Source organism: Hibiscus syriacus, unplaced genomic scaffold, assembly GCF_006381635.1.
Source record: "Hibiscus syriacus cultivar Baekdansim isolate YM2019G1 unplaced genomic scaffold, ASM638163v2 tig00110895_pilon, whole genome shotgun sequence".
Classification (NCBI taxonomy): domain Eukaryota; kingdom Viridiplantae; phylum Streptophyta; class Magnoliopsida; order Malvales; family Malvaceae; genus Hibiscus; species Hibiscus syriacus.
Window position 1 is genome coordinate 6,361,719 of NW_024062903.1, and position 11,592 is coordinate 6,373,310.

The 11,592-nt window shown below is 34.1% G+C and overlaps 1 pseudogene; it reads left to right on the forward strand.

The window, feature by feature from the left end:
• The first annotated feature begins 5,450 nt into the window (after positions 1-5,450).
• On the forward strand, positions 5,451-6,917 carry LOC120145809 (annotated as a pseudogene).
• Positions 6,918-11,592: the final 4,675 nt, after the last annotated feature.

Consider the following 11,592-nt stretch of genomic DNA (forward strand, 5'->3'; position numbering starts at 1 on the left):
ATGGCATGAGCTAAGTATTTCATCATATACATATGTGAGCTAATGTATAGGGTCTAAGAGCTGAAATGAATGCATATGAGCTAATGAAATGAATGACAAGTATGCTGCTATTTCTTAAATAATGAATCATGCTTAATATGAATTCAAGATATTCTACATGCTTTAAATAACAATGTGCATCTATTGTAAAGATGTGTACATGCTAAGTTATTCTTTAGCTATTAAAACATTATACAACTTAACATTGGATGGTGTCAAGTTGACAAATGAATCAAAAGCTTCAAGACATTTAGTTAAGAGTACTTCCCTGAATTGTTTGGCCCTTGATCTAGTAATGGGATCTTGTGGCATAACTTATGGATCCAAAGTAGGCGTGATCACATCAGAGTATCTTGTAAACGACTTGGTATGAGCAAAAATATCTACGAGCTTTTGAAATTGTTTTACGTTTCAAGGTTGTAAATTTAGATTAATATCATGGGCTTGTTTGATGTTGTGGTATCTGATGTTGATCTAATTTAAGAACGAAAATGAACGTAAACATGTTTATATAATTATTTTTAATCTTTTAGAAGTATTTGATAAATAAAAGATTTTACTTAAATTTATTTGGGACAATTTATCTTAAATAATGTTTTATATGTTTTACTTTAAGTTGAAATCTGATTAGTAACGAATTTATGAATAAATAGACATTAACTTGTCTTTAAATTTGATAGACTTTACTTCACTATAGTAAAAATTAAGTGAGAAAATATTGTCCAAGTAGAAGATTATATGTGATTGAAACTGTAACTGTACCTAAAATCATTAATAAAACTTCTAGTTCTCCATTATTAACTATTATCAAACATGTGCATATTGTCATTCAGAAGGAAGTGGGTCAACGGGAAGAAGATGATGAATAAGAATGATTAAAATTGAACGAATCGTACCGTAAGAGATCAAAATCATTCTTTTTGTAAATCGATAACCAAATCAGTCATATAAAAAATATAAGAATAACTAAAATCGAACGAATCGATACAAAAAGATCAAAATCATTCTTTTTGTAAATAGGTAATCAAAATCAGTCATACCAAAATATAAGGGTTATCCGTTAAAATATAAAAAATAAATTATTAGAAATCTTTACATATTTAAACATTTGTAATATAATACAATACAACAACAACAACAACAACAACAAACCCTATTCCCATATGTAATGGGGTAAGGGGAAGTAGGGTAGTAGGCTGCCCCCAACGCCAGGATTGAGAGCAGTTTCCGTAAGACCTCTGGCATGAAGAAAATTAAAAATAAAGATAAAATAAAATGCATGTATAAATAAATAAATAACTAAATACATAGTTGAAAAGTCTTCCTATGTAGTCTTCATATGCTCGTCTGTAATGGGGAGTATCCCTGCAATAAATCCCTGAGTAAAAATCTCTGCATATAGACAGAAACGTAAGATCCGACTAAATATAAAAAGAGGAAACCTGGAGAGAATGATACACAATGGTCAAACGATAGAAAGCTACGAGAAAGAATAAAGTCAAATTGGTTAAAACATAAACTGAGGCAACACTAATCCGCTATCCTAGTTCTAAGCTTTCATAAATTATAATAACAGACATGTATATAAAGTAGAAGTCATGGAAATTATTACAAAGGCATTAAAATGAAGACAGATATGTTACACCCTATGTCTGTGACCCGCACTACTCGGCTACCCTGGTCTTAAGTCTCCATACTTTCTATAAGAGGTCATGTCCTCTGTAATGGCTAAATCCTTCAAATCAGATCTCAAGCATCTTCCCACTTCTGCCTTGGTCGTCCTCTCCTTCTGGCACCGTCTACTGTAATCGACTCAACCCTCCTGACCGATCCGATGGTTGTCACCTATGGACATGCCCAAACCACCGTAGCCTTCCCTCCCTTAATTTTTCGGATACAGACACCACCCCAAGGACATCCTAATAGCGAGTTTGGTGTCATGTCCCCAAAGTCCTACCATATGTCCATAGAAGCATTCTCATTTCTGCGGCCTCCATCCTCCTATGTGATCCTTCTTGATTTCCCAACATTCTGATCTATACAGCAGCGCTGGTCTTATTGCCATTCTATAAAATTTTCCCTTAAGTTTTAAGGCACATTCTTGTCACACAAAACTTCAGTAGCAACCCTCAACTTTAACCATCCCGCCTTTACGATGTGTAACGTCATCATCTATACCCCCATCTTTATGTAGCATAGACCCTAAGTACTTGAAACATTCCTTTGAGGGGATCACGTGTCCTCCTATACATACTTCTACATCATCATCGTTTTGGTTCCCACTGAAGTTTGAGCATAAATACTCTGTCTTTTCAATATTGATCTTTAGACCTTTTTCTTCCAAAGTAGTCTTCCAAGCAGCCAGTCTTCTATTCAGCTCAGCTTTTGTTTCAGCTACTAGGACAATGTCGTCAGCGAAAAGCATACACCATGGAACACCGTGTGTGTCGCAGAATAGATGTCGTCCAATCAAGGCAAAGATGTAAGGGCTAAGAGCCGACCCTGGTGGAGTCCGATTTCCACCGGGAATGCCTCGGTGTCGCCAACTGTAGTCCTGGCGTAAGTAGTAGATCTACAGTACATATCACGAATCGCCTGGATATAAGCAGTTGGGATCCGTCTCGTTTCCAAGGTCCTCCAGATCGTATCGCGTGGAACGCTATCATACGCCTTTTCAAGGTCAATGAACGCCATGTGAAGATCTCTATTTTTTCCCTATATTTCTCCAAGCCGTCGAAGTAGATAAATCGCCTCCGTAGTAGACCTGCCTGGCATAAAGCCAAATTGGTTTTTCGAAACCCTAGTAACTTGTCTCAACCTAGCCTTTATCACCCTTTCCCATAGCTTCATGGTATGACTGAGTAGTTTAATACCTCTGTAGTTACCACAACGTTGGGGATCTCCTTTATTCTTATAGATTGGTATCACCGTAGACTCTCTCCACTCCTCTGGCATCTTGGAAGTCTCTAAAATAATATTAAAGATATTTGTCAACCACTTAAACTCCCTCTTCTCTAGGGCCAACCATACAGTGATAGGAATCTGATCCGGTCCGATAGCTTTGTCCCTCCCCATCTTTCTAAGAGCCATTTTGACTTCCTCAAACCTAATCCTACTTGTAGGGCAGTCATTAGCCGCAGTATGATGGTCGGCTGACCCATCAACGGTACTATCTCTACATGGAAGGGCACCGTCATTAAATAAGCCAAAGAAGTAACTACCCCAAACCCTCTTAATATCATTATCTTTCACAAAAGAACACCATTGTTGTCCTTAATAAACTTAATGTTATCTAGATCCTTTTCCAATTTTCCCTGGATTTTGCAAGCCTGAAGACACCATTTTGTCCTTCCTTGGTGTCTAATCTCTTGTACATTACTTCATATGCCTTATCCTTTGCTTTAGCTACTGTTTTCTTGGCTCCTGCTTTGCCTCCTTGTATCTTTGTTTAGCTCTCGATCTTTCTTCGTCGTCATTGCATTGTATGAACTCCTTGAAGCAAGTTTGCTTTGTCTTCACCTTAGTTTGAATTTTGTCGTTCCACCACCAAGATTCTTTATGTTCCTTGACCTTCCCTGTCGACCACCCAAGGGTGTTTGTGTCCACCTCTCTGATAGAATTTGCCATTTTTTTCATAACATATCTGCATTATTTGAGTTTGTAGTTCCAAAACTTGTAGAAGATAAACCTTACTCCTAAAGTCATCAGTTGTCGCTCCATATAAGTTTTTCCATAGGATTCTAGGTTTACCAAGTTTAGCCCTCCTATGAGTGCTCTTCCCTTGGCGTACGCGAAACACCAAAACCAACAATCTGTGTTGTGATGCACATGCCTCTTCAGGGAACACCTTACAGTCAATGCAAGCCCATCGATCCCTATTTCGAACCAGGATGTAGTCAATTTGGGTACAATGTCCCCCGCTTTGGAACATAATCAAGTTCACATCTCTCTTGTTAAATAAGGAGTTAGTGACCACCATATCGTGTGCAGTAGCAAATTCAAGCAACGTATTCCCCTCCTCGTTCCTACTACCAAAACCGAAACCCCCATGAACACCGTCATACCCGTCGGTTGCACTACCTATATGGCCATTGAAGTCTCCCCCTATAAAAACTCTTTGATCCTCTGGAATGTTCCTAAGTACATCATCTAACTGATCCCAGAAGCAACATTTCTCCCCCTCTCTTAGGCCAACGTGTGGGGCGTACACTGAAAGGACATTCACCACTTCCTCTTCTATAATACCTTAATCATCATGATCCTATCCCGGTATCTACAAACCTCAACTACATTTTCCTTGAGCCTAGAGGATACCAAGATACCCACCCCATTTCTAGCGTTATCTACGCCTGAATACCACAACTTGTACTCATTACACTCTCTGGTGCGAGCCCCTTTCCACCTAGTCTCCTGAATACATGCAAAATATATTTTCCTATTACTAATTACGTCGGTCAGCTCCAGCAGCCTAACATTAATGTGCCTACATTCAACGAACAAACTCTAAGTCTAGTCTCCTTTACACCACTCTATCTAGCCCTCCCCCTATACGTCCTATGGGATCTAAAAGAAGAACATGACCTCAAGTAATCATCTATAGTCGAAGCTATGAAGAACTATGAAAAATGAATCCAAAGAAGACAGAAGATGCACCAATAAAACGCTAGATAATTGTGGGGTACTAAGAGGTCTAAGTTGGTTACTTAATAGGATTTTAAGACAAATTAACACTATCTTACTTAACTGTAGGCCAACAGCTAGAAAAAGTGGTAAAACCACAACAAAATTTATAAATCTTTATAACAGTTATACTCAATTTGAAATATCGATAATGATATAAGAAACTAGGAGTCTAGGTAATAAAAGAAATAAGGAAGCAAAAATAGGATTAGATCTGCTACGAACAAAGAAAATTAACTTTACCAGAAACAAAATTGACAGATATTTGAAAGAGAAAAGACCAAATCGCAGACAAATTTTCTAGGTACTAAATTTATAATTTACGCTAAAAATGTTGAGTTCGTTAAAACCTTCACTGCAATAATAATTTATGACATGAATATTTGGACTTACACAATAACCAGATTCTTCAATAATCACACAATAATCAGAGTTTATGCTTTCAGAACTAATAATCAATAAAACAATAATCACAATAATCAATAATCAGAGTTTATGCTTTCAGAAATAATAATCAATAAAACAACTAAACCCAGATCTATTCGGGCTCACCGCTATACAAGATGAATACAAAAAACCTGGTGATACGAAGCTGAAGGGGGTAAATATAATACAATAATAGACCAATCTTGTATGTGTAGCCCAAAACCAATTCTTCTTGGAGGCCCAAATTAACATTTCAAGCTGTCTTTTTTTTTCCTGAAAAAAAAATTAGAAATCATAGCCCCCGATTCCTTCCTCAGCCAGTTCAGCAGATCCACCAAAAACAAAAATTTTAAAAACAATGTCGAAATCGGTGGTTTACTTTCTTCTGCTCCTGTTGACGGCAGCGACGCCGCCACTGTTGGTTGACTCGAGCGACGACACGAAACCACGCGTACTTGCCTTGTTCGGACACGAGAGTCCAGATATCGGATGGGTTCACTTTTGGGATCGCGTTCGCACCAAGGACATCGTTCTTCTTCAACAGTTCGCTTCAGTTGTCGCCTTGCGATCGTCGTCTCTCGCTAACGAACTCCGGCTCTCACCTCGCTCTCTTTAGACCTAAAGTTGACGAGATCTCTCTCCTCACCATCAACACATTCTTTTTCTCCGGTCAGCCCACGCTTTTATCCTGTCTTTTTTATTCCAAATAATATCTCAACTTTTTATTGCAAAATCTAGGGAATGATGGGATCTGACGATCCATGGTTGGAATTAAATGTAACTTGTGAGTTTACTTCGATCTTTAAGGTCCCTTTTTGTGTTTGCCTATTGCGCAAAGCAGATGCGATAAGAGTAAAATCTAGTTGACTAAAATTGAGAAAACGATTAAAGTAATATGTGTTTAAATCACACTTTTTATTTTTGAAAAAAAGTCATGTTTGTAGCAATTGGTAAAGGTGAATACCAAACTGTGCCTAAATTGTCGATTTTATTCTTAACAAGCTAAATCATGAATTTGGGGCACTTCCTTTATACAGGGAAGTCACAGACTTGTCTTCAGTCACACGAATATGATATTAATAATGCCTGAAACTTTTGGTATTTTCAGGACTCAGTCGGTGGGTATGGTTGCATTTGCTGGTCGAAAATATGCTGCAAGGTCCCTACCTGCTTTCGTTGCGAACGGCACCTACACCGTAACAAGCTTCACTCTTGTAAGGAACTAAGAAGAATTCATTTTTCCGCTTCTATAGTATTGGTTTTTTTACCCTGGTAATTGTCTTCAGAAACTGATTGTGGTTTCGTTTATGCAGGTGCTCGAGTTTAAGAAAGGCAGGCTGCAAAACTTGTTTTGGAAAAGGGATGGTTGCAAACAATGTTCGGGTAAATCAAATTTTGTGTGCCTAAAAACAAGACTGTGCAATTAATACAAACAAAAAACCACGGAGGTTCTGATTGCAGTATCGGTATACAACTAGCATTTTCTGGAACAGATAAGCACCTTTCTGCCCTGAATTCATGGTATGAAGTTGAGAACCTTCGGCAGTACTCACTGTTCGGCCTTTATTCTAATCTCAGAGATTCTCTCACTAGTCAATATAACAAGATCTTTTGATGATGCATTTTGATAGTGGTTTCATTTTCTTTTAGTTGTACGTTTGCTGTAATTCTTTTCCTTGTGCGTTTTAATTGATGTTGTGTCTACATCTATCGTTGCCTCTGTTCCTTTCGGGTGAAACTGCTGCTCTTACAGTTCGAAGATAGTTATGTGGTATATTATGTTAAATTGCGTTTTCTTTTGTTTGTAATTACAAATCTGATTCATATGAATACTTTATTTTATCATGCTATCTAGCTTTAACTTTTGATGCTGTTAATGTTAGGTAACTTCTTGAAAGATATTCTCATTTGGTTCCATTTTTTAGTAGTCTGTTTGTTATTAACGGGTTTTGCAATTAGTCTTTATGAAGCTGCTATTTTCACAACGCTACCTTTACATTTTAGTTTTATCTGTATCTGTTCTCTCGGGTAGTTATACGGTGCAGCAGCCTATTTAAGAGAATTTCAACTTAAAATGTATCATGTTCAACCTAAAATTATTAAAAATATAACATTTTCTGTTGCAACCAAAAGGTTATATTGCAGAGAGTGCATGGCTTACAACCGAAAATGTTATAAAAAATGTAACATTTCGATTGTAAACTGTCCAATCTAAAAAGTTGCAAAATTTATATTCTTGATAAGATTTCGATTGTAATTGATTTCTAGCGTCTTTTAATCTTATGTTAACAAGTTATATTTTAGAATTTTAACGGTCTCCCTTGTTTAATTCAGACATTTTCCGTAGGTTTCATTTTAACACAAACATTTGTAATATTATATATACAAATATAAATGTCTTATAACATGCAAAATAATATCTTTCTGCAAATGAAATAACAATTAATCTCAATGTACTTTCTTTGTTCACGAAAGATTGAATTATAAGTAACGTGAAACGTAGTTTGATTATTACACCATAGCTTTGGAGCTACTAGAACCTATTTCCTACTTCATTATGGAGTTGATATACACCATATGATTGTACACATAAATTTAGCCATAGCTCTATATTCAGCTTTTGCATAAGACCCAGATCACATTTTATTTCTTACTTTATTATAGAAATCAAATTTCTTTCAACAAACACAATATTCTGAAATAGATTTCCTATATTCCTGATATCCTGTCAAATTAGAATTTGAAAAATATTTGATCCTAACATAACCATGATTACAATATAAAATTCCACGCAGAAAAATATTTTCAATTAATTAGAATTTGCTCTATTACCTTAATGATCGACAGTGATAATGTCATATTTGGCTTAACACATCGAATAAACAATATCAGAACATGTTAGAATAAGATAATTCAACTTTCTAATAAGACTTTTATATCACTCAAGATAAGCAAATAATTCACATTCTTTGGTCTTTTATATTGGGAACCATTGAAGTGCTAAATGATTTAGTACTCAATTTTTTTTTATTCTGATAGTACACACTTTCTTAAAAGCATGGCTAAACTTTCTAAACCAAGCCTGAAGACTTTGTTATATAGAGATTTTTTTCTAACGACGTACTTTCTCATATAGAGAGTATGTCGTACTTTCTCATAATTTGGAGTTGTAATTCTTTTATAGTATTTGCAACTTTTAAAATTTACATTGCAAAGATGAGTTTTGCAGGAATATTGAGAGTATTTTGGTATGCACTTGGTTTATATATATATATATAATACATGAAATATCATGAATTTGTATTCCCTATGACTTCTACGTTTATAGTAAATTATTGTTTTTCTTATTCGTAGATGTCGAAACGATTTATTTCTTAAAAAACAACATATTTGATTGTTAAATAAGCGTGATTTTAAAAAATCTCGTCTCGATTAATTTGGTGTTTCCTTTTAAAGTAAAAACGGTCCGATGAGTCGTCACCAATCTTTGATTAGAGTGTGATTAGACACCCAAATCAATTGTCATTTTAATAAAAATAATTTTTTTATTTTTAAAACGTCTTAGGTCTATGTACCAAAAACTGAGTTCGGAGTCGATTACGCGTGGGGAAGGATTAGTACCCCCACAACGCCCTAAATCGGTACCTAGTCGATTAATTAGTTGTCTTTGCAATGAAATTTACGAGCTCAAATTTAATTTAATTTAAGATCCCTTTAGATAATATTCTTTGAATTTTATGACGAAAAACGACAATATTTAGTTATTTCTTATCGAGAAGAAAAGACTCTCATGCCTTAAAGCAGTCAATTCTCACTCCAATCGAAATAAAGAAATATTAAAATTCATTCTAAAATTCATTATTAATTCAAATTTCAAAAATGCATGAACAATGATAAAATAAATCAAATTAAATTAAAAAATTACCAATCCTTTTAGAAGAATAAGGTTCGACTATTTACAGACGTCGAGATCGGACCTTTTATAAGTTCTAACGATCTTTTATTGAAATATTTAAATAAACGAATATTCTTTCTTTTCGTTCTCAAATTTTAGGTACGATCAAATTTTAGGGTTTCACTTGATGAGATACACATTTATTTTAAATTAATGGAAGTAACTTTCTTATACGTTAAGACAGTCACTTCACGACAACCCTAAAATCAAAGGGCATTAACCTTACTTCAATTAATGATACCCTCGTGAGCATCATACACATCATGTAATAATCTATTCGTCAAGTAAATGATATAAAAAAATGTCCAAGCAAAAATGCAAATGTATATATAATTTAGAAAAATGTTAAAAATTTATGATGTTTGAGTTTGATTAAAATAATGTTTTCTAAAAAATTATAAAAAGAATAATACATACTAATGTCCCTAATACTAGCTTATTTAATAATTTGAATAAAATAAATAAAAACAAAACTTATCATATTACAATTAGTATATGTATACATATGCAAACGAACAGATTAACATCAACAACTAAATTATACTTATATATATATATATGATTCAGCATGTACGTATGTGAAGCCCACTTAATCGAACATAAAACTTTGTACGTATATATTTACATGCATCTTACCATGAAAAGTTGCATGTGGCATAATAAAAACCCATAGAATATATATGTTGAATACACAAGGCTTTAAATGAATAAACAAATGGCTAACGGCCAGTAAAAAATCCACCAGTCATACGGGAAATAAAATACCATAATAAATACATAAACATGCATGAAAAAAAAATAGCATAATAACCAAAATGAAAGGATAGGCAAGTCTAAGGTTAAAACTATAAACTAGGTAAAATCAGGTCATGAAGCACAAATATATTTCAGGCACTAGAGTTAAATAAACCTGTAAACATGTATGGGACTAAACTAAAAATTTCGAATATAACATGTCTGATGTACAAACAAGTGAAAATTTAAAATAACTAAGCCTAGGGATTAAAATGAAAGTCGCACAAGATTTGATGATAAATAAGAAACTTCAAACACTTTGATTTGAGGACCAAAATGTATTGAAACAAAGATGAGAGGAGCACGTATGTAAATAACCCATACGCAGACGGGTGACCCACTCCTAGCCAATGAATGGAACGACGCCGTTTAGGGGTTTAACTAACCCCCTAAATTTAACATAAAAACAAACAAACTTAAGCCTAATGTCATTTGAATAACCAAGCCCCATCCCCCTTCGGCGGCACTCTCTCCAAACCCCTTTCTCTTTTCCTTTCTACTTTTCCTCTCATCCGGTCAAGGCAACCACCATGACCACCATGACCTTTTCGTTTAAGTTTGTAACCTTAGGCCTGCAAATAAGAATAATAAAAGGTTAATTATTCATTTTTTTTTTAGCTTACATGTGTGTGTGTATGTGTATATATATATATATATATATTAGACTATTTTCGTACATACATACACATAATAATATAACAACCGATATATATATTTAAGATAACAATATATATATATATATATATAGGCAGACCTGTAAAGCGATGAACCATAATTATAAATAATAATATATAAACACTCACATAATTAATATTAATAACTAATAATTAATCTATATTAATAAAAATATATGGCCAATGATATATCTAACTAATGATAAACTAACAATATATATATATATATATATAAACACAATCGACATTAATACTAATAATTAATATTTATATAATTAGTAATAATATCATATATGAACCGATATAATACATATATATATATATATATATATGTAAACAGTTAAATACCCAAATATAATTAAATACTCCATACCAACAATTCGAACTAATTAATAATATATAAACACAACGAGAACTCAAATGAAATCCATGGACAAAATGAGCATCCACACTGCCCCTCTTTGCTCATTTTTGTGCAACGAAATAGAGTAATGATCAAATGATGGTCATATTGGTCCGGTTGTGAGGAATTCGAAAGGTTAGTCCACTCCACTGCAACTTCAAGGTAGGTCGGACTTGATTTGCTCCACTCTTTTGGGTAATCAGATCTCGAAAAATTTTGATTCACTTTACTACTCTTCAGGGAAGATTGAATCGAACTCGATTTGCTTCACTACTATTTTGGAAGACCAAATCTAAAAGAAGGTAGGTCTACTCCACTGTTAGGGCAAACAAACTCGTAAATTTTGAACCAATTCACTGTTCGTCATGAAACACTGAATCAAAATTGATTTGCTTCGCTGCCTTTTAGAAAAACCAAATCTTGGAAAATAAGGATTTGTTATGCTACTCTTTAGGAGAAATCAAATCTTTTAACGAAATTGGATTCAATACTTTGGGAAGAATTGAATTGAGATCGATTTGTTTTTCTTATTTTAAAAATTATAGAATCCACTTTCGGCTTTTCTCGTGAAAGAACTGCAAAAAACTTAATTGCATTTTCATCATACATTTATGAATGTC